This window comes from Tachypleus tridentatus, chromosome 10 (genome assembly GCF_004210375.1).
Source record: "Tachypleus tridentatus isolate NWPU-2018 chromosome 10, ASM421037v1, whole genome shotgun sequence".
Classification (NCBI taxonomy): domain Eukaryota; kingdom Metazoa; phylum Arthropoda; class Merostomata; order Xiphosura; family Limulidae; genus Tachypleus; species Tachypleus tridentatus.
In genome coordinates this window covers 97,749,741-97,762,105 of record NC_134834.1, presented here as the reverse complement: position 1 = coordinate 97,762,105, position 12,365 = coordinate 97,749,741, and positions in this window count along the sequence as shown.

The following is a 12,365-nucleotide window of genomic DNA, read 5'->3' as shown; positions in this document are numbered from 1 at the left end:
TTGGATCAGGCAAATTGGCCCTCTTTCACTGCTCTCGCAGAACTTGATTCTGCCATCGAATACAGGCCATCAATAAATGACTTTGTGGCAGCAGTAACTGACTGTATTACACAGGCAGCTGCTTAATGTATTCCTAAAGCCTCAACACGTTTTCCACGATATCCTCGTCCGTGGTACTATTCTGCCTGCCACACGGCAAGGAAGGCTTAAAAACAGGCCTGAGATACTTTTCGTAGGTATCCCACACTCTCGCACCGCATCGCTTTCCAGCAGGCTTGTGCACATGCTCGGTTGATAAGACGTGAAAGCCAAAATGACTCTTGGATTAAGTTCACAACCAGCATATCTTCTACTACCAGGTCTAAAGTCATGTGAGACAAGATTCAAATGGTCAGTGGGCAATATAATTCGGTCCTTCTTTCAATTTACTCTCTGATGGCCAGAAAGTAGCTGATACCTGGAACATCACGATACTCTAGGTGAAAGCTTTTGCCGGGTGTCTAATACTTCTGCTTCTTCTTAGCCATCAAGAATCGGGCAGAGTGATCACCTCTTTCCTTTCGAGCTGATTGTCTCTATGACTATAATCGTCCTTTTACACCGGTGTAACTCAAACTGGCCCTTCATTGGTCTGGCAGTACATTGGTCGGACCTGATGATGTACACTATGAAATGTTGCGCCATCTATCTCCTGCTTCTCTTGCTATTCTTCTGATTAATTTTAACTGGATCTAGCAGGAGAATGTTTTCCTGATGCCTGGCGCCAGGCTATTGCCCTACTTTTCTCTAAGCTTGGGAAGGATCCGAAAATTCTTTCAAACTACCGTCCACTTGCTTTGACGAGAGAGCTGTCTCTGTAAGACCTTAGAGAGGATGGTCAATGCTTGTCTTGTTTGGTTCCTCGAATCAAACAACCTCCTCTCGCCCACCCAGTGTGAGTTCCAACGACAGCACTCTACCATGGACCACCTGATTCGACTTGAAACGTCAATCAGAGAAGCATTTCTCAAACGAAAACATCTTGTATCAATATTCTTTGACTTTAAGGAGGCTTATGATACAACATGGAGGTATGGCACTTTGCGATACCTTCATATATATGGGATACGTGGCCATTTACCAATTTTTATTAAAATGTACAGGTGATTCCTAGTAAGTATGGGTTAGATACTTTCCCATTCTTTTCGGTGAAGTTGTGTTGTCTGTAGTCCCTAAGACAATGTTCTTGGGGCTTATCTTTGATTGTAAGCTGGCCTTTATACCACACATGAAGCAGCTACGGGTCAAATGTACAAGAGTACTGAACATCCTCCGTGTCCTCTCTACCACCACTTGGAGAGCGGATCGATGTTCTATGTTAAAGATATATCGTGCTCTTATTCGATCGAAACTAGACTATGGATCACTGGTCCATGGCTCTTTCAGGACCTCAGCCTTAAAATCATCCTCGTGTTGTACATAAACACTTGGACAATCATTCTCGTGTTGTACACAAACACTTGACAATCATCCTCGTGTTGTACAAGAACACTTGGACAATCAATTTGATTTTACAAACTTTGAACGACCACTTTTTCTTTATATTTTAATTTTAATAAAATGTAAAAGTTAAAACTAATATTGCTTTCAAAACTTTGAATGAAATTAAGTTTGAGAAAATTCTGTATCTCATATCTAAAATAGGTTCAAAATATGTATTCACACAGACACAGTGGACCACTAAGACATCAATCCAATAACCCGAGAGAAACCTGTTAATGTTCAATACTTTAATGCATGTCTCTACTTTATTTTAAACTATTTATTTGGTTAAATTCCTTCAGACATTATTATATGTAATATAACTTAATGTAATATTTAATACATCAAATGTTTGATCAAAGTATTTCGTTGAATGTTGTTTATTTAAGCCACCACATTTAGACCTAAACACTTTTGACTTTAATAATACGGACTACACTTTAATGTTTAACTAGACTAGATGTTTTCTTAAGATTAGTATTATTATTGAGAAAATACAGACATTTTTGGAAGAGATCACCATTATGAATTAATCTACCTAAATTATTAAAACTGCCTCCCAGTGGCACAGTTGTATGCCTGCGAACTCACACCGATAAAATCCAGGTTTCAATACCTGTGGTTGGCAGAGAACAGATAGCCCATTGTGTAGCTTTGCGCTTAGTTACAGAGAAACAAGGTAATTAAAGACGAACAATTGATTAACAGGAACTCTAATAATAAGAGAAATGTAAGATAAGTGGTGAAAAAATAATGTTAATGTGTTCGGTCAACATTTTCTACATTTTGTCCTTGAATTACGTCCTGGTGACCCATAAGAACAGAGAGCTCTACTATATCATAAGAACAGAGAGCTCTACTGGAGAACTACTAACTTGGTTCCTGGTGACCCATAAGAACAGATAGCTCTACTGGACCATAAGAACAGAGAGCTCTACTAAATCATAAGAACAGAGAGCTCTACTGGACCATAAGAACAGAGAGCTCTACTGGACCATAAGAACAGAGAGCTCTACAGGACCATAAGAACAGAGAGCTCTACTGGACCATAAGAACAGAGAGCTCTACTGAATCATAAGAACAGAGAGCTCTATTGAATCATAAGAACAGAGAGCTCTACTATATCATAAGAACAGAGAGCTCTACTGGAGAACTACTAACTTAGTTCCTGGTGACCCATAAGAACAGATAGCTCTACTGGACCATAAGAACAGAGAGCTCTACTAAATCATAAGAACAGAGAGCTCTACTAAATCATAAGAACAGAGAGCTCTACTGAATCATAAGAACAGAGAGCTCTACTGAATCATAAGAACAGAGAGCTCTATTGAATCATAAGAACAGAGAGCTCTACTGGACCATAAGAACAGAGAGCTCTACTGGACCATAAGAGCAGAGAGCTCTACTGGACCATAAGAACAGAGAGCTCTACTGAATCATAAGAACAGAGAGCTTTATTGAATCATAAGAACAGAGAGCTCTACTGGACCATAAGAACAGAGAGCTCTACTAGACCATAAGAACAGAGAGCTCTACTAGACCATAAGAACAGAGAGCTCTACTGGACCATAAGAACAGAGAGCTCTACTGGAGAACTATTAGCTTCGTGTTATTGTTGATTAACTACGTGATGCAAAATAACATTTTAACTACCAGCTGGACAACTATGTCGTTTCTGCGATGGAGAACCTCAACTAGAGGGTGAATATACCAACTGTGCTTTCTGTTCTACTTGTATAAATCATGTCTTTAAGTGATCCTAAGATGTACGTGTTTGTTACGTATCACTCGACTGTAGTTATTATTAATATAATTATCGAGTGATGTACCACCTAAGTAATGATAATGGACGTGAACGTTTTCCTTTGAAAAGCCTCTCACTCGTTTTGAATTCTCAAATAAATTTGTTTATGTTGGTGACATGTGTAAAAATATTACAAAAGTCTTTTAGGTGTCATAAAAGCAGCAGCAGCACACATTTCAAACTAGGAAGATTGACAAAAACAGCCACGTTCAGGTTAATAGTAAGTAAGAGGATAAGATATTCGATGATTTTTACAATTAGTTGATAGTGGCCACAAATTTCCATTTTTAAGGGACACGCCTGCTAATAAAACATAGAAAAATATAAAATACTGAACATTATAATGAAACAAACAGTGTTGGTATAACAAAGGAGCAAATTTGTCAGAGCATTAGGATCTAAATTAGAGGAACTGGATAATAAATAAGCTAAGATGAACTGATGCGCCCCTAACGAGCTGATGGTACACAAAACTACGAGGAAAAGTTATTCAGATTAAACATGAATGTAACAAATATATCATGAGAAATTCTGTTTGATCCAGTACAAACAGCTACAATAGAAGAGCTTTAAAGAAAATTATGTATATGAACCATGGCGTTTCCAGATTCACTTGTTACATAGAAGAAACAAAGTAAAAACCTAGAGTAATGCAAAAAGTGAAACAGAATGATTTAAATGTAATAAACAAACACGTATTAGTAGAGACTATTTTGCAAGCAAACGAGAAAATAGAATGTTTAAACTGTGGACTAAAATTTTATATGTCTCGTGATTGTTCACAAAAAGAGATGTTTAACAAAACAAGCAGGTTAAAAATATTAATAGAAAGTGAGATTCTTATAAAAGATACAAATTAGGTACTTCCAACCGGTATCAAAATAATTGGAAGTTTCGGTGTTGTTCATAATAGTTCCAGTGTTCATAGGCCAATGGCATTTCACCAGTAGTTAATTCATGGGCCAATGGCATTTCACCAGAAGTTAATTCAGAGGTTTAAGGCGAAGAGTTTTGGTTATCAGTTAATGTAGCCACAAAATGTTCTTTTTAAATTCAGATTTAGTGAAGACAAATCTTACTTTATTAAATTATGTATGGAAAACCGTTTTTAAAAGTAGTTTATCTTCTAAAAACAAGGCATCCGCTTATAATGCTAGAAGGATATCGCATTCAATTCAGTGTGTGTATGTTTTCTTATAACAATGCCACATTGGGCTATCTGCTGAGTCCACCGAGGAGAATTGAACCACTGTCAGTAATTTAGTGTTGTAAATCTGTAGACTTACGGCTGTACCAGCGGGGAACTGCATCCAATTTTTCGCTCAAGATTTAAAGTGCTCATTTTGTGTTCGGAAACAGTTACATTTAAAAACAGGTGAGTCGTTAGGAAACTGTTTTCTAAAATATTACGACACAAACATATCTATCATGAGAGACATGCTGCACGCAGAAACATACATTTTAATTTTGAAAAACTCACCAGGAGATTAACGTAATACACTCGAGATATGCGAGAACATTTCGCTGACTGAGTCGTCTGGTCAGATACTAAATACAAGCAATAAGCAAAATTGTGAGGTGAGGAATCAGATACCAAAACCATAATGTAGTATCAGTAAACCACCTACTACTGATACACAGTGAAACAAAAGTTTGTGGTCAAACTTTCATAAGAGAAATAAGGTAAGAGGCGGAAAACACTAATCCTAGTAGTGGCGAATGAATCAAAATGAGCACCGAATCAGAAGCTACAAGTAATATAGAATTAATATAGATAATCTAAATAAGCTTATAAGTACACACACCTCTCCTTAGTTAACCTTAAATTTAAGCTACAAATTATCCAAACATGACAGTATGTTAGAACATGTGTCTACAAGTATAAGTAGGGTTACAAATGTACAGGGTGGCCCGTAAGTCCCTACCCATCCATATGTTATTATAAACGTTATAATACTAATGACGAGTTGAAGGCAGCTGTTACTGCGGCATTTGGAACAATAACCCATGTTATGTTGAGGAAAATGTCTCACAGAACATGGCGTCGCATAATATTATGCAACGAGAATGAGGGACAGCACACAGATACACTGGATACATAAGATATATGGATAGTTGGGACTTACGGGCCACCCTGAAGGAAGTCTCTTTTTCATTGAAGGTAAAGTAAAAGACTTTAAGCACAATAAAGAAATGCCAGTTGAGATGATAGATTTAACAAAACTAGATGTATATCTATTGCTGCATGTGTTGATAAAATGTCTGAGGGAGACACAGAGCCACTGGTAGAACTTATGCATCCTCATTTATATCAGTTTATAAGAGAAAGTGGTGAATACTTACACCAAATTCAGAAAGTTGGTAACTATAAAAGATGTATATCCATATCAAACATGCAAAAGGCTTGAGTTGGGTTAGGTGAAACTAAATAATTTTCACCCATAAACTTACAATGTGACCATTAATAAGTTGAAATTATGGAAGAAAATAAAACTAAAACTACTTATACATTACCACCAGAAAGATATCATTTCAACAGAATGTCTTTATGTCATAGCATCTGAATATTTCAAATATTAATGGACATGTACAAGAATCTGAGAGTGTTTGATATTTAAATGAAGTTGTGATTTTTGCAGCATATTTCAAAGAATGCTTGAAAACTTTAAGGTATATATTTGACAAATAACAGAAAGTAAGATTTAAATTGAATCTCGTATTCTGGAAAAGAAAGTGGGTTATTTATGTCACATGGTAACCAATGTAAAACTAGGCCTAAAAATGTTAGAAATCCATAAAAATATTTCAGTGCTAAAGACAGTTAAAGATATTCATGCACATAGAAGAGGTGCTAAACATTTTGAAAGACACCTAACAAAATTAACAGAGAATAGCTAGTGAACAGATGAGACACAAAACATATTTAAAAGGTTAGGAGAACTCACTATTAAGAGCATCAGTTTTGGATGCCCCAATTACAATAAAGAACGTATTTTAAGAACAAGAACTTTAAACTGCACAATAGAAGGAGTCCTATCTAAGTTATATAAAAATAGGAGCAGCCCTTGCATATTAAAATAGATAGTTAGGAGAAGCCAAAATAAATTACACAGTGAAATCACATAAATATTTATCAGTAGTATTTGGTATGAAGACATTCTATTGTTTTATGTAAGTATATTTACTGTTGTTACAAACTGTGTATCCTTAAAGTACTGAAATATTCATTGTCTAGGTTATGAGATCTTGCCATGGTACTCCAGGTTATCACAGAAGAAATGAAGTTAGGAGATCTTGCCATGGTACTCCATTCATTTCACATTTAGCAAAAACATATTGTACCATAAATAAGAGACTATTTTGGAAAAATAACAGAAGAGGTATTGAGAAATCTTTCAATCATACATTAAATGTTAAAACACACAAAACAAGTCTGCATTGAAGAAATACCCCTTACAAAGAATGCTATGGATACTTTAGGTCCATTCCAATATCATATTCAAAAAATAAATATATTTCAGACTGCTTAACCAAACACAGCACGTATACTTTATCAGAAGGTAAAAACTACAGCATAAACATTTGTAAACCAAACTTAGCTCAATGCGAGATATCACAGTACCCATTAAGAACCAGACACAAAACTGATGTAAGTAATATGAATAATTAGATTGAAGGCTAGATAGATGACTGCAAATAATCAACTCCAGAGAAAGATTTTTGTTTGGTTTGAATTTCATGCATTAGCCATTCCAAATTTTGAGGTGATAGACAAGAGAAAATAATCAGTGATGACGAGAAACCCACTTGTTGAGAAATTTATATGCAAAAACGGCTCGTTTGGGCTGAGAAAACACTTTACATAGAAGAGCGAACAACGTTTCGACCTTCTTCGGTCATCGTCAGGTTCACAAAGAAAGAGGTAACTGACCGGAAGCTGACCACATGTTTGAAAGGGGTTGTGTAACTGTGTGTCGAAATGTAGAGGGCGGTATTAGATGTTTGAATATATAATTTTATTTATTTTATTAATATAGGTATAAAGGCGTTCCTTTATATTGGTTTATTTTGGGTTTAAGTTGTTGTATAAGTAAGGCTTCTTTAATTTTACGTTTGTTTATGTTTGTTTCTTTATTTAGTATTTGAGTGTTTTCTATGGTTATGTTGTGTTTATTTGACTTGCAGTGTTCGAAAACGTGTGAAGGTGACTTTTTATGTGAAGGTGTGAAGGTGACAAGAGAAAAGGTGACTAGTCAACACCACTTATCATCATACCTTGGGCTATTATTTTACAACTGAATAGTGAAATTAACAAAAATGTTATAATCCATCTACAACTAAAATGTTTGGTACTGGAATTTGAACCCACAATCTGTAGATTGTGAATTGAGTGTCCTAAACATTGAGCTGCATCATGTGCCCCACGAAGTTGATTTATTGGTATATGAGATCTGTAGAATAGAAACACTGCAAAAATAGAAACAGGATTTGAGATATCAAGTAAAAAAGATAACTGAGGCTGCTAAAAGTTGAGAAAAGCATATGGATAAAAAAAGCAAAAATTAGTGAAACTTAGGTAGGATATAAGAATTACTAAAAAAATGTTTAAGCTAATGAAAGCCTGTTTAGAATAATCAAATGAATGAATCCATTGAGTTCCGTAACATAAAATATAGGATCAAATATACAAAGTGCACAAGTTGATAGGTTAAAGCAGGTCAAATAAATTAAGTTGTATGAAAGTAATGTTATATATTTATTTACTGAAAACAAGGAACTTATTTGTCTATCAAGGTCAACCCTTTCAGAAAACATTTATAGAGGTCTTAATCTGTCATTTTGTGACAATCTCTCCATCCCAAATATCATTCTGGTTGTTCTTCTCTAAACCCTTTCCAAAAATTCATTTTCCTTCCTGTAGTAAGAATGAGCACAATACTCTAAATGTGGTATAGTCTTGTTACATATGTATTTGATATTTATGTAAATGTGACTTACAATCCTATGTGACCTACCATAAGCAAGAGGACATTACTTGGACAGTTTAAGAAACCGATCAACCAGAATAAGGTGATTCCAATCAAATCTTTAGATATAATTAAACTTATTGTACTACACATGCATCGTCTTCATTTATTATAAGTTATAACCCATCTGCTATATAGTCCTCCAACTCGTCAAATGATAAAATTTTTTTTATTCAGAAAAAGTAGCTTCCTTATAGTCAGTAAATCATAAAACATTAATATAATCTGCAAATGTGTTGACCATTTCTCCATCTATGTCACTGATGTAAAGGTTCTAATGCTGAGCTCTGAGGTACTTACTTGTCACATTAATACAGTTTAAATAAACCATATTTATAACAACTCTTCGCTTTAACTCCTCCAACCACTTTTCAATCCAATGATCCATCTTTATCAAATGCTTTCCGAAAATTCAGATACACTAAATTTACATCTGCCAGAGCTTGGTGGTTGAGGTTTCAAATCTCACTTTGTTTGTTGTGAGCTCAAATCTCTTTATCAAAAATGATTATCCTTTAAGTAATGTAGGTGTTGTAATGTGACAGCTAGTCCCATTAATTGTTGGTAAAGAGTGGTCAAGATTTGTAACTATTTACTAGCTGCCCTTCTTATTTCATATGATTTCTAAAAAGTGAAGAAAAATAGAATTTAACATCCAAACCAAGTCACAATAAGTAGATGATCCCTCATAGGTTCAATTGATATCCCAACATTTTATTTACCCTTAATGAATTTAAAGTGAACATTCCAGTAAGAAGTTCTTCATATACAGCTTTTCTCAACCCAAACGAGCTGATTTTACATATTTATCTACAAGTGGGTTTTCTTGAATCTCTCGATCTTCTATATTCCTCTAAATAGCAGATACTTTGAATTTCTTAAGTTCATAATGATTTACTTTTACACTTTACATCCACTGTGTGTCAGTCTAGTACTTTACTTGTGGCCACATTTTTTATAAGAAATACGTCTGTCTTGAATATATAAATAGTTTTTCAAAAATGTTTTACATTATCTCCTATCTTTCTAGACTACAAAACCTAATTAAACATTTGCACCTTAATGTTCCCCAGTCTCCATACCATCAAATATTTCTGTATTAAAACTTGCAACGAATCTAATATTGCATTGTTCTCTGAGAAATAGATGGAAGAAAATCATTATGCTTTTCTCATGGTTTTATTCCATATTGTAACATTTCCACATCTATACATCTGAAATTAAAAGTCATTTTATGGCTTTATTAACACCTAAATTATTCATTTCGCTGTTAAACTTCTCACTAGTTTCGTCTGGTGAGCTAAAACAAATTCAACTATCTGTAGAGGCAAACCCAATTAAACAAACAGACCCTTGAGGAGAGATTGTTTACTTTTTTAATTCGCGAAAAGCTACTCAAGGGCTATCTGCGCTGAGGAATGAAGAAAGATAAGAAAATTACGATCAATAATTAGATCAGTTGCAAGATGAACACATTTAACGCACATAAGATGAAATTATACAACTTTCACCGATTGATGATGACGTGGTTATTATTTTACCAAGTTCAAAAGAGTAGATGCAAGCCAAGCTAATGACCACAATATATGAGTAGATGCCAAGCTAATGACCACAATATATGCATTATTGAAGGCTTGTTTGTTTGGAAATTTCGCACAAAGCTACTCGAGGGCTATCTGTGCTAGCCGTCCCTAATTTAGCAGTGTAAGACTAGAGGGAAGGCAGCTAGTCATCACCACCCACCGCCAACTCTTGGGCTACTCTTTACCAACGAATAGTGGGATTGACCGTCACATTATACACCCCACGGCTGGGAGGGCGAGTATGTTTAGCGCGACGCGGGCGCGAACCCGCGACCCTCGGATTACGAGTCGCACGCCTTACGCGCTAGGCCATGCCGGGCCTTATGGAAGGCATTTCGCTAGATAATATAACACTATGTAATACAAATTTTGTTCCTGGAGAGTATGTGTTATTTGTTAATTGCTTATGTTGTAAAGGTAGAGAAAATGACCATTATTCCTTTCAAACTTTGCTTTTGTGACCTGGATAATGAAATTTTAAAATCAACCTATTTTCTATGTAAAAACCGACCAATTTGCACATTTTCATTCACATAAGGTCTGAATAAAACAACATATGAGTCAAGATTTACAAAAGTTATACAAAAATGTTTAGAAGTGAGTAGTTTTTTGAGATTTGCGGCTCTAATGTAAATCGCTTTCAGATACCAGCCCCCATATATAGTCTCCCATCATGTTGTCGTTATACATTCGTAGGTCACAAAAGCAAAGTTTGAAGAGAAAAGAAAGGTCTTTTCCATTTACTTTAGGCATAAGTAATTGGGAAAAAACAGTTTCTGCCCAGGAACAAGAAAAACTAAAAATTTGGTTACCTAGTATAATCAAAGTGACACTAGTATAATCAAAGTGACACTAGTATAATCTATGTGACACTAGTGTAATCAAAGTGACACTAATGTAATCAAAGTGACACTATGTAATCAAAGTGACACTATTATAATCAAAGTGACACTAGTGTAATCAAAGTGACACTAATGTAATCAAAAGTGATACTAGTGTAATCAAAGCGACACTATTATAATCTATGTGAACACTAGTGTAATCAAAGTGACACTAGTATAATCAAAGTGACACTAGTATAATCTATGTGACACTAGTGTAATCAAAGTGACACTAGTGTAATCAAAGTGACACTATTATAATCAAAGTGACACTAGTATAATCAAAGTGACACTAGTATAATCTATGTGACACTAGTGTAATCAAAGTGACACTAGTATAATCAAAAGTGACATTAGTATAATCAAAGTGACACTGGTATAATCTATGTGACACTAGTGTAATCAAAGTGACACTAATGTAATCAAAGTGACACTATTATAATCAAAGTGACACTAGTATAATCAAAGTGACACTAGTATAATCAAAGTGGCACTAATATAATCAAAGTGACACTAATGTAATCAAAGTGGCACTAATATAATCAAAGTGACACTAATGTAATCAAAGTTCACTGGCAATAGCAAACTCTAGTACATATTTAACACCAGCTATAGCAACTCACGATAAGAGCTTGAGGTGTGAGGTCCCGTGAGCATTTCTGAACACAAGACCCAATAAACAGAAGGTCCAGATAAGTCATATATGATCAGTATGTTATTACACACACCATACGAGAAATATAAACAAAAATATTTAAATTTACTTGAAAGAGTGTGATAGTAAAAATTAGGTTTAAAAATTACGAATCTGTGTATTTATTCAGATATCCTTTTAATATTGGCAGTAATTACCGTAACAAGACAAACTTACAAGCAGTTCCAGTTGAATACATAGCAGGTATAATATTCTTTGATCACATGCTATTAAATAGACTAATAGACATTCTCTATTCTTTTGAGCAAAACCCTAACTAAAAACTAACGTAAATTATAAGAACTAAGATGAAATCGCTTTCTCTACTACTTTCAGGAGTGTAAGAATTAAAAAGTAACATAAACATTATTATTAATTATTAATTAATTAAAATTATTAATCATTGACCAGCAAATATTATAAAAGATTGTTGTTTCTTTTTCCGCTATGTTTAATGTTTAATTCTGGACCTGTGAAAAAAAATAACTTATACATAGTCCATGTGATGGAGATGTGTGAAATGTACATAGTCCATGTGATGGAAGTGTGAAGTTACATTTAGTCCATGTGATGAAAGTGTGAAGTACATAGTCCATGTGATGAAAGCGTGAAGTACATAGTCCATGTGATGAAAGTGTGAAGTACATAGTCCATGTGATGGAAGTGTGAAGTACATAGTCCATGTGATGGAAGTGTGAAGTACATCGTCCATGTGATGGAAGTGTGAAGTACATAGTCCATGTGATGGAAGTGTGAAGTACATAGTCCATGTGATGGAAGTGTTTAGTTTCGTGACTCCAATGCCCCTTTATCTGCTCCTTTTGGTTTTTCATTTCTGTGTGAGTGTTTCTTAAA